The 12,524-nt window shown below is 50.0% G+C and overlaps 1 protein-coding gene across 1 annotated transcript in view; it reads right to left on the bottom strand.

Moving 5' to 3' along the window:
• LOC147693618 (dicarboxylate carrier UCP2-like) overlaps positions 1-5,305 on the bottom strand; it is a 28,504-nt gene extending 23,199 nt beyond the window's left edge. Inside the window, exon 1 of the mRNA XM_086933830.1 lies at positions 5,174-5,305. The gene's annotated coding sequence lies outside the window, so the exon portion shown is untranslated. The remainder of the gene's footprint in view (positions 1-5,173) is intronic.
• Positions 5,306-12,524: the final 7,219 nt, after the last annotated feature.

The raw sequence follows: 12,524 nt of genomic DNA, 5'->3' as shown, positions 1-12,524 counted from the left end.
TTGTGGGATTGACCAAAATGTCAGAAACTGCGCCCTTGATTGTAAGATGCGAGTGCATTTCCATGTGTAAAAAAATGTAAATGCCAGCATTTGTAAAGCGCACAGCTACCTCCAACGGAAGTGTTCCGGCGCTGTTCGTATACCGCTTAGGAACCCTTCCTGGCTTTTCCCTGTGAAATGCCCACTCCTGGGGACCCCCAAGGTGAAGCCAGGCATCCCAGCGCTGTTGGGGCCGTTGAGGAGATTAAGCAAGTTATTGCCCAGAGTCGCAAAGCGGGACCCATGATTAGAATAGGCACCGAGGCGAGAATTATCAGGTCCGAGGAAATTGAGCCCAAGACCCGCAGAGGCGAGGAATTGAACCCTGGTCCCAGGCCAGACCTCTGCATCAGGGTCTGCCGCTCTAACCATTGAGCAACACTTCTCCACATGTGCACCCCTTTACTCTGAATGGTGCATCTTTCGCTGACGTGATTGATGGTGGGGGATATGGTGGAAAGTCATCTGAACTTTTTATTTCTTGCATTTTCCCAAAGATAAAAATACCTGCTGGTATCCCTCCATTATATAAAGGAGTGAGGGAGAGTTACAATTTTCTCAATTACACCACCCTTTTTAGCGATAAGTGTAGTTGTGCGTTTTACAAAGGTTTGTGAATACCCCCAGTTTCGGAATGGCTAGCACAGGACTTGCCATTTCTGTCCACAAATGGAACTTTCTGTCAGGGGCGGCCTTAGGCATGTGCAAGCTGTGCACCTGCACAGGGCCACCAAACCCCAGGGGCCACCACACCAATGTATATCCTTAATATAATAAACCTCTGAAGATGGATACATATTTGCAGGGCGGCCCCTGGCAGGGATATGGCGGCCTCCGGCTCTGTTCTACTTCCAAACACCCTGACCCCCCTCTTTACAGGCCTCGGTGCTCCGCCCTGCCCAGACCCCCTCTTCCGGGGCCCTTACCTATGCTCCCTGCCCGGGGCCACCATTAGCCTAGAGCCCCCCCCTGTTTCTGTGCAGTTAAGTTAAACAAGGCCACCCACGAGTTTTGCGAATTCGTGTCCACAATAGGCTGCCGCGTGCTTCTAGGTGCTAGCATCCAGGCCCACGTAGGTCTCTGCTGCCCCATCAGTGGTGATGGGACCCTGGGAGCACTAGCCTAATAAACTCTGCTTGTTTTTTTTAAAGAAATCAAACTCAACAACATGCTGTCAATGTGCTAACGTACCTTTGTACAAGCCTTCTTTTTCAAACTGTGCAACAGAGGGTAGGTCAGAATATCAAGTATTTGATACAGCGCAGACCGGGCTTCAGGGAGCAGAGAAGTGCTTTACATAACTCACGCAGGGGCTTTTCTGTGGAAGGGGCGCAATTCATTGAGGACCAGATTTATTAAGGAGTGCGTTCTCCTTTCGTCACGGAAAGTGACGCAAGGCAGCGCAATTCCTGAAGTGCGATTTGTGCCGCCTGACGTGGCGGGTAAAGAAATGTAATGCAACGCAGCTGCTTGCGCTGAGTTATGATACAATTCGAGCTGGGAGGCGTTCCATGGGTGGGGCATAGGCGTTCCCGTGCATCCTCCCATGGATTTTACGAAATTACAGAATAAAAAAAAATGGTGAACCTGAGATTGTGTGAAATCCGTACGCCTCCCAGATGATGGCGTAGCAAGGAGAATGTCAAATGTTCAATATTTCCTATTATTATGTGGGATGCATTCGGCAGCACGCCAGGCCTGGACTGGGAACCCAAAGCAGCCCTGGCAAATTTGTAGGACGAGCCTCCTGGGGGAGAAGAGGAGTGGGATGAGAGCAAGGGCGAAGCACTGTTGCTTATGGTCAGGGGGGCTGATTTTGCAGCATGGCTCCAAAACTGGCCCCCAGTTACAACAAAAAAACGCCCCCCTCCCACAGCTGCAAAACTGGCCCCCAGTAACAACAAAAAAAAGGCCCCACGCATTTGCAAATCCAGCCCCCACCCTTCCAACCTACCAGAAAAACGCCTGATGCCCGCTACGGCCAGTCCGGCCAGGCTTCGTGCATAGAAAGAGGAGCAGGCCTCTTTTGATTGTTTTTGTGTAGGAAGCTGTCCCTTCCTGCACAGAAAAAATCCCGCCCTTAACGCAGGCACGGTTGTACCAGGGTGCAAGGGTTCCTGCGCTGGCACTAAGCATCACACAGTGCACCAGTACAAGGAGGGAGCAGAAATGCGCCAGGTCTGTGTAACTATGGAGGATTTCCAGTTCACGCAACGCGGCAAGCGGTCTGTGCACCACGTTGCGTGACATAATAGTAAATGCCCCTGAATAGGAACCCGCACAGGCCCAGAAGGAAGCCGCGCTGTACAAGGTTGAGGCAAACATTCAGGAAACGCGATTGGAGGGGTAGCTGGGTTGTGTGGACTGTTCCTGCAGCATGAATTTAGGGTTTCTACGCTTCGTTTCAGACCGGATCACAGAAGCCTGGACGTGAGGGAGACGGTGGTGTGATATGGGGTATAACGGGACAGTACTACAAATTATGTGCATTAACAATATGAGGCATAGGGAGTTAACAAGATTTGCCCAGAATCCCTCTTTTCTGTCAGGTTCTCAGGCTGGGATTAAACCTTCACAGTTAAACTTCCACCATTTACCCGGTCACATCTTTTTTAAAGCTGGGATTAGAGCGCCGTCTCCAGAATGTACATCAGTACAGGCGCTATACACACCTCTCCTTCCCTTTAATAAAAATGTCCAGGTTACTGAGGTGTTCTGGCCCGCGGCGCCCGCCCTGTTCCCTGGTGCTTTACACTGTTCCCTGGTGCTTCACCCTGTTCCCTGGTGCTTCACCCTGTTCCCTGGTGCTTCACCCTGTTCCCTGGTGCTTCACCCTGTTCCCTGGTGCTTCAACCTGTTCCCTGGTGCTTCACCCTGTTCCCTGGTGCTTCACACTGTTCCCTGGTGCTTCAACCTGTCCCCTGGTGCTTCACCCTGTTCCCTGGTGCTTCACACTGTTCCCTGGTGCTTCACCCTGTTCCCTGGTGCTTCACACTGTTCCCTGGTGCTTCACACTGTTCCCTGGTGCTTCACCCTGTTCCCTGGTGCTTCACACTGTTCCCTGGTGCTTCACCCTGTTCCCTGGTGCTTCACCCTGTTCCCTGGTGCTTCACACTGTTCCCTGGTGCTTCACCCTGTTCCCTGGTGCTTCACACTGTTCCCTGGTGCTTCACCCTGTTCCCTGGTGCTTCACACTGTTCCCTGGTGCTTCACCCTGTTCCCTGGTGCTTCACCCTGTTCCCTGGTGCTTCACACTGTTCCCTGGTGCTTCACCCTGTTCCCTGGTGCTTCAACCTGTCCCCTGGTGCTTCACCCTGTTCCCTGGTGCTTCACCCTGTTCCCTGGTGCTTCACACTGTTCCCTGGTGCTTCACCCTGTTCCCTGGTGCTTCACACTGTTCCCTGGTGCTTCACCCTGTTCCCTGGTGCTTCACACTGTTCCCTGGTGCTTCACCCTGTTCCCTGGTGCTTCACCCTGTTCCCTGGTGCTTCAACCTGTCCCCTGGTGCTTCACCCTGTTCCCTGGTGCTTCACCCTGTTCCCTGGTGCTTCACACTGTTCCCTGGTGCTTCAACCTGTCCCCTGGTGCTTCACCCTGTTCCCTGGTGCTTCACCCTGTTCCCTGGTGCTTCACCCTGTTCCCTGGTGCTTCACACTGTTCCCTGGTGCTTCACCCTGTTCCCTGGTGCTTCACACTGTTCCCTGGTGCTTCACCCTGTTCCCTGGTGCTTCAACCTGTCCCCTGGTGCTTCACCCTGTTCCCTGGTGCTTCAACCTGTTCCCTGGTGCTTCACACTGTTCCCTGGTGCTTGCAAAGACCTTGCAGTCAAAGGACTCGCTACGAGTTGGCGGACATTCGAATTCTATTTATTCTGAGGGGCCGATTCACAAAGAACCTCCGCGCACTTTCTGAATCCGCCCCTTGTTTTCTGCCTAAAAAATGCGTCATAGCTGCACTTATGGAATTAAAAAATACAGAGGGCTTATTTACCAGGACCTTGCGCCATTTTTGCATAATTTTTAACATGGGAAAAGTGACGAAACGGTGGCGCAAGGGGCTTGTAAATCTGCTCCAGAGTCCTTTACAGTGCAATTTTCTCCATTCCTGGGAGGAAATCCCAGACATGTCTGCCTGGTCGCAGCAGGGGGAGAGCGTTTGCTGCAGGACAGGTGGGGCAGGAGGTTAGGGCTGCCTGCTGTCTGTCTGTCCTTCCCAGGGTCATTGCCCGCTCCCCCTGTGCTGTTGCAGGTGTCCGGTGGGACAGGCTCTGCCGATGCCCACAGCCTGTCCGCAGAAGCAAAGTGTGATCTGGTGCCTCCGGGGCAGATGCACTCCTTCCTGCTTTGGAAGAAGCCGCGGCACGCACTTTTTACGCAGTTTATCAATATAGCCATAAACACCGAAAGGATGTTAATATTGGTATCTATTACACTTTGATTGACTCAGGGCGGCTCTAGGCTCATGGCGGCCCTGGGCAGGGAGCGGGTAGGGGTCCCCGGAAGAGGGGGTCCGAGCGGGTCAGAGGGCCAGTGAAGAGGGGGGGGGGGGTCAAGGGGTTTGGAAGTGGAACAGAGCCGGAGGCCGCCAAATCCCTGCCAGGGGCCGCCACGCAAATATGTAGCTATCCTCAGAGGATTATTATATTAAGGATATATATTGGCGTGGTGGTGGCCCCTGGGGTTTGGTGGCCCTGTGCAGGTGCACAGCTTGCACATGCCTGAGGCCGCCCCTGATTGATGAGCCCGTCGTTTGCTCCCTAGCGCTGCGAAGTGCCTATTTGGTGTGACGCAAATCAAACAAATAAATAAATATTTAAAGTAGTGCTGATCACGTGAATAGCGCACTCTAGCTCCATGAGGATTGCTGGGACCCGGCAGGAGCTTTGTGAAATCTCCACGAGAGCCCTCCAGAAATATACGGTAAAACCTGATCAGGTATGTGATGCTTAGATCATTACATCTGCACACTACTGACCCCATGCGCTGTCGTTACAAATGCAGACACATTAACACCTGGCAAAATCACATATCAAAGTAAATGTTGTTTTTATATAGCGCCTCATACCGCACTACTGCTGTTTCTAAGCGCTGCAAATAGCAGATCCAGTGGCACTCACTGACAAAGCTTGCCTTACCCCTGCCTCTGGGTACCGCATGAAGGAAGCCCCCCTCTGCTGGAACCGACGCGCTCTGCAGGGGCAGTGACAGGACAGTGCCTCGGGCCTCTAGACGCTTCGTGCTTGGAGCTCCGATCTGTGTTGACAAAGATTCTTGGGCCCTGGAATATATACTCCTGCCAGGGGGGAAACCTTATCCCCTCGGAGGAGGGCAGCGACGCCCAGAGGGGCGACCCCACGGATCTGACGTCACCAGACGCGCGGGAACAGACCGCCTCGGGCCCCTAAGCCCGGACTGATGAAAATAGATCGCACGTGACGCGGGGCCTCTTACAGTGCTGTGTAAGGGTGGGGTGCAGGTGGCCCCACCCGAAGAATGTAGCAGTGAATGTGGAGAAACCTGGTCTTCGAGGCACCTACTGTGAGGAAATGTGGTTTTTCCGCGAGGGCGGTTCGGATCGGAAAGATGCGAGGACTTAGTAGGAATGAGGAAGGTGCCGAGTGGTAAACAGGTATTAATGACAGGACTGACTTCTTATTCGAGGCCAGAACCATGACCTTCATCACCTCAAACAGAGGTGTGAGGCCTTCACTCTGAGCAAGAAGGCAACCTAAAATGACCCAATGACTTACCCGTAGTCTTCAGTGGTATGGGGCAGATTTACAAGAAACTGACACATCTGTATAGATGCATCAGTTTCCCTCCGCCAGCCTATACCCTTGCGCCACCAGGCATGCGCTGTATTTGGAGGAGTGTGGCTCAATGGTTAGAGCGGCAGACCCTGATGCAGAGTTCTGGCTAGGGACCAGGGTTCGATTCCTGCCTTGGCGGGGTCATTGGCTCAATTTCCTCGGACCTGTTAATTCTCGCCTCGGTGCCTATTCTAATGACGGGCCCCACGCTGCAACCCTGCCATGGGTATGCTCAGACGTGAGTCCCTTGCTCACTTTGCCACTGGATTCAAGCAAGCCGGGCTGAAGACGGCTGGAATGCCAGAAACCGGTCCTCGGAAGCTTGTTTCCGATCCAGGGAAGACATGGCTTGGCAGTTCGGGCTGGACTGTTCCCATGAGGCACAGGGTCAGACTGATTTGCATATAGCCATGTCTGAACTGGGGTGGCAGAGTGGGCTAAAGAACGGTGATGGATTAAACCCAGATCTTTTGACTGGGTGTGAGTGTTTGATTGATTCAGATGCTCCGTCCATCACCACCCCCTTTTGTACCGCTTTTGGCCGCCATGAGTGTGGCAGGGTATGCTCAGACGTGAGTCCCTTGCTCACTTTGCCACTGGATTCAAGCAAGCCGGGCTGAAGACGGCTGGAATGCCAGAAACCGGTCCTCGGAAGCTTGTTTCCAGTCCAGGGAAGACATGGCTTGGCCGTTCGGGCTGGACTGTTCCCATGAGGCACAGGGTGAGACTGATTTGCATATAGCCATGTCTGAACTGGGGTGGCAGAGTGGGCTAAAGAACGGTGATGGATTAAACCCAGATCTTTTGACTGGGTGTGATTGTTTGATTGATTCAGATGCTCCGTCCATCACCACCCCCTTTTGTACCGCACACTTCACCCTGGGGGTGCCCAGGAGTGGACACTTCACAGGGAAAGCCAGGAGGGGTTCCACAGCGGTATGAGTATCAGCGCCAGGAAGACGAATAGGCAACACCGCAAGGTGACCGTCTGGTGACAGTGCGCTCTATAAGTACCATGACATTTACATTGTATTTACAATACGGCGCACCATGGTGCAAGGATTGACAGATGCGTCAGAGATTCTGACGCATCTGTTGAGGAAAAAGTCACACATTGCTGGAGTTGTGTCGCAAGCATGACCCAACTTCAGCAATGCATGGGGAGGCCTATACTCATTACACTGCGTCAGGCGTAAGGATTTGACGCAGTGGCGTCCTAGAAGTGGCTCAGTGAAATCTTGTAGTTTCACTGCATCACTTTTACGAGTCTTTCCTGCGTGGGAATGCCCCTCCTGCATACATTATACCGGACGCAGATATAATGTGACGCAGAGCTTTACAACGTGATGCATCTGCCTAGATGCACCACGTTGTAAATTGGCCGCATTGTTTATGCCGCCGCTGCATCACAAAAGTGACGAACAGGGGTGCAAAAGTGTTGCAAGGGGCTTGTAAATCTGCCCCTATTAGTCCACGTCATCCAGTCGCAGTCCATACAAAGTGAGCGGCCCCTCTGCTCCACAGTTACCTAGTCGATTCAAAAAGTTCCTCCAAGATGGCTGCCATATCTCACCATGCAGAAAAGGAGGAACTTGGTACGACCATATCCTGGTGTATTAAGTTTAATAAAAAATAATAACAAGAAAAGACCAATCATACTAAACATGGGAGGCAGGGAGCGGCTCAGGTCTACAACAGGAAGACCTACAGTCAGAGTAAGGCTTTCTCTTGGGCTATGTTTAAGTGCATTCTCCTTAAGAAACATTTGTAACACTGCCACGTGAGCCACCCTACATACTTTTATGTTGTATTACCGACTTCGGCTGGGGGGGGAGCATCTGCTGAGTTTGGTGCTCATGTTTGGTCTTCTGGTCATAACCCTTGATTTTTTTTTAAACAGTGCTTGAAATGGAAAAAACAGAAGTGCAGGTACTCTGTACCAGAGTACCTGCTTGTTTCTGAGAAGTGCCGGTACTCTCCAATTAAAAGTATTATATATTACCGCCCCATTTAAAGCACTGCTTTTAAACCATTATTAAAATCTTGGATGTGGAATCAAAGCTTGTAGTGTCAAATTCCTTTCTGGGTATAGGTGATAGCAATGATGAATACCTTTGTGCTTGGGTATTGTCTCACTTCATAAGGACTGTGTCAGGAAGACAGACGAGGAAGTAATGACTGGTTAATGAGTGGTAATATTTATACCTCTTGTTAAGTTAGTTTGAGTGCCAAAGTGAAATCCACCTTAACTGTTTCACAAGACTTAATGATTGCCAGTTGTACCCATCTAGAAAGAGTGGCTGGTGTGGGGGAAAGACCTCTTTACCTGACAGACCGTAGGTGCTAAACAGGGAATCTGATTTACAGAAATACTCATCCTGCTTAGATAAATATAAATTTCTCTATGTACATCTAATTATGGAACTTCTGCTCTTCCAAGGAGGGGGGTCGGGATAAAAAACTGGTAAAACAATGCCATCCTCATCAGTCCGTAATTTGTAAAAGATTATCGGCCAGATTCATCAACGTAAAATCGTCTCGCAAAGGGTCAGATTCTGAGAATCTGGCCCTTTGCAAGCGCAATTTTTGCATTTGGGATTCATCATCCCAAATGCAAAAATCGCTATTATAGAATTCACATTTTTGCGAGGAATTGCATTTAAGGAATCTCTATTTGAGATTCCTTAAATGCAATTCATGAAACATTCAAAAATTGCGATATCGCAATTTTGGGCCGCTATTTACCGCAAAGTCAAACCTCGTGGTAAATAGTGGAAACTTAGAAAAATGCACTTAAGTGCATTTTTCTAAGTTCTATGTTCCAGCGTCCAATTTCATTTCAGGGGTGCAACAGGGTGTCCTTTGGACACCCCTGCACCCTTGAAATCGCAAAGTCAAGTCAAGTCAAGTCAGAGATTTATATAGCGCGCTACATACCCGGAGGGTCTCAAGGCGCTTGGAGAAGGGTGGGGAGTTACTTGTCGAATATCCAAGTTTTAAGTTGCTTTCTGAATGCTAGGTGGTTCTGAGTGAGACGAAGGTGAGTGGGGAGTGAGTTTCAGGTTTTAGCTGTGAGGTAGGAGAAGGATCTACCTCCCATGGTGGTTTTATTGATGCGAGGTACGGTAGCAAGCGCTTGGTTGGAGGATCGTAGTTGGCGGGAGGGGGTGTAGAAGGAGAGTCGTGTGTTGAGGCATTCGGGTCCAAGTTCGTAAAGTGCTTTGTGTGCGTGGGTTAGGAGGCGGAAAGTAATCCTCTTATTGACGGGGAGCCAGTGGAGGTTTTTCAGGTGATTAGAGATGTGGTCATTACGTGGGATGTCTAGTATGAGTCTGGCTGATGCGTTCTGATTTGCACATTGATATGTCTTCCCATTCATTCCTATGGGCCTTTAGGCCCATGGGAATGAATGGGGAGTTATTCCTTATTTGCGATTAGCAATTAGCTAATCGCAAATAAGGAAGCTGTATGAATCGCAAAATAAATTGCGATTTGTACATGAATCCCGTTTTGCGAGTCTGTAATAGCGATTCCTTAATAATCGCTATTACAGACTCGCAAAACGGGACTTTGATGAATCTAGGGGTAAGTCTCGTTGCTCAAAATTTTGCTTAGGAGGCTGCCGCCTCTTCTTCCAGCTGTCCACTCAGCTACATCCCTGGCACCACTCAATTGTACCATTGTCATAACCACTGCTTACATGGACAATGTGAAAGCATTCAAAATCAAAAATATACTACTGCTTGAGAATCATGGTGTGGATTATAACAGTCCATTTATTTGTCAGCAACTTACATTAAAACAAGAGGTGTTTGAAAGAGGTAAAGGTGTCATATCTACCAAAATGACAACACCTTAACGAGAACTGCAACGCCTGCACTATGAATTGAGGTTTAATGCTCTATAGACTTCACTAACGAGCTCCACAAAACTGCATTATTTCCAGAGGCCCGGCTACCATGTAGAAACATATGCCATGTACCCCAAAACTGATGAGGATCCTTAAAATGAACATAGCGGACAAAGCCAAAAACCGTGTAAACAATCATAAAGACTCCAAGAGCAACTCGAATGGGGAGCGAAACACCCCCATAATTAGGGTGACCAGCGTCCCCGATTTACCCGGACAGTCCCGGGTTTTCACGAGTTGTCACGGCAAATTTCAAGAAATGAAACTCATGTCCCGGTTTTTAGAGAGGGTCGGCTGAAAACGCTGGGAGGTATCTTTTTAAGTTTTGCAAAGCAGGGATAGTTAGCTGCTGTTATAAGAAGTCAATTTAATTAACAGGCATGCTAATGGCTTTAAAAGTAGCATTTTATGTAAGTTCCTACTGCCTCTTCTGTAATTCTCTGCTAAGGAGCAGTGTCATTCTGTGCGCTATGTGGAAGTAAAATTGTAGTCCTATTTTGGGGAAATGTCCCGGGTTTTGGCTTTAAAATTTTGGTCACCCTACCCATAACGCTGCCAGACTCATGCATCTCAGTGACTGGGGAGCTCGCACTGGACGACGTAGCCGTGCACGCTGCTGAAAGGAGGCGTGGCGCAGCCAGTGGGCCATGACCATGACACAGAGGGCAGTTTTATTTCCAGTACTGGGCTAGGCAGCCAGGCGAGCGCAGAGACTGCTCTTTCATTTGTGAGGTCTCATCCACCGCCAACGCTCCAGTGTCTTCCGGCTAAAACCAGCTTAATACACAGGCGCCTCCGCCACTCAGCACGCGCACTCCGCATGTTTGTTTAACTTCTCCCGCATCTGGGCTCCTCTACCGCGCTCTACCTACCGCTAACCCGGGGTCTTCTAACCCGCCACACAGCCAGACATTAGTTACAGACACATTATACCCTTAGCATCATCGTCCAATCGGCAACCCCGGCGCACCTGCCCCGGCTTGCAAGTCTTTGCTCGCACCGCTCAACTACTCCTCGGCCTGCGGCCATATTTCTCCACGTCGTACCGCACGGCCACCGCGGTACGTTTTCTCAAGGACCGTCATCCGCATTACTTAGAGTCTTTCACACGCCGCTACCGGGTTGAAATTTTCACCGGTCCATTGGAGCCTGTTCCATTTCTTATCCACCAGATGTACAGCCCTGATGAGTCATAAGACCTCTCCTAGTGACGAAACACGTGTCGGCTGGTTTTTGTTCTGATCAACACAGTCGTTGCTGCTATATATAAAGAAACTTTTGAACTTATACTGGTGTCGACCACAGCTTTTACATAACGCTTTGTAACTGTTGCTAACATTGTAATATCCTCATCACGTGTGCCCAGGACTGTGCTTTCTTTTACAGTGTGGATCCTGTGATTCACACATTCCCGGGGGTTATAAAGTTACTCCCCCGACCTGGCAGCACTGTCCAGATTCAGGTCCATAGACAGTTGACGCAATAGCCCAAGCGCCATTCTTCCTGCCTTCACTAAAAACCCCACCCCTAACTTTCAGGTCTCGGCCTGGCGTGAGCAGCGCATGCGCTGCTCTCGCCATGCGAAGGCTTCTTGAAATCAATACGATTTCAGTAGCTCGGTTTCTGGTCCGCATGTGTTTTCCATTGGTGCGCGTCATTTTGCGTCACCACTTAAGCAAAACGTGGTGTGATGATTGTCCAGGAGGCTTTTTAGTCCCTACTGGTTACCACCCTGTCCACATATTTGCCTGCCCACCATGATTGGATCTTTTACTGGCGGCTTTACACACTGTCCTTTAAAACACTATAAGCACTCTTTTCTTTACATAGTCAGCGTCGTCGTCTTTGGCTGCGCATGTTTTTATTTGCATCAGCTCGTGCCCAGCTCCGCAGCGCTTATTTAATGTGCCTTGATTTTTTTTCCAGTGCTGGTTTACTTTATTTCGGAGCGTGGCGCCCAGTTTAGGGTCACCGCGCTTCGTTTATTTATTTACTTTTACTTTTTTTCCGAGTGATTTGAGTGCTTGTTTTAGTAGAGCCCACGCAGAGACTGAAACTCTGTTCAACTGGCATAAGGTCGGCAGCTGTGTAAGCTGCGCCACATAGGTAGCTTCAACAGCAAACTTTCACAGTGGCTGCCACCCCCTCACAGCACCCGCGGGACACCAACAATGGCGACTGCTTCTTCGTATTTAGCAGCACGCTTTCACTTTCACATATGGGGGGGCCTGCCGTCACCACGCAGCACTCGCGGGATGCCGGATCTTGTTTCTGTTAGCTACAGTACTCTTTGAGAGTTGTATGCTCTTCTATTGGGCTTGTTCCTCATGTGGCCTCCCTGCCAGTCTGTCATGCGCCTGTCCTGCGCCTGTGCTTTCACACCCTGCCCCGCTCAGTTCGACAATGAGCCCGCCCCGTACTGCAATTATTTAACGCGATGCTCAGACGCGCTGCAATATGCAGACCTAGTGATGAACAGATTAGAGAGAACAGCACAATTATTTAGTGATTGCCCAGGGTTGTGACAACAAGGCATGATGACATCACTATTGTGATAAACAATACACAGTCATCATGCCTAAACCAGGGTGAGCAAGTCTGTGGAGGCAGGCCAGGCATTCACCCAGATAAGTAGATTTATGTTGAACGGTTATCTGGTATTCTGAGCGAGGGAGAACATTTTTTTAGTCCTGACCCTGTGAATTAAGTGCAGGTGCTGACCACCAGAAACCACAGGGACTAATAAAGCACTGCTCCTCATAATGG

The sequence above is a fragment of the Lissotriton vulgaris genome, chromosome 8 (genome assembly GCF_964263255.1).
Source record: "Lissotriton vulgaris chromosome 8, aLisVul1.2, whole genome shotgun sequence".
Taxonomy (NCBI): Eukaryota; Metazoa; Chordata; class Amphibia; order Caudata; family Salamandridae; genus Lissotriton; species Lissotriton vulgaris.
This window is presented reverse-complemented; position numbering and strand designations above follow the sequence as displayed.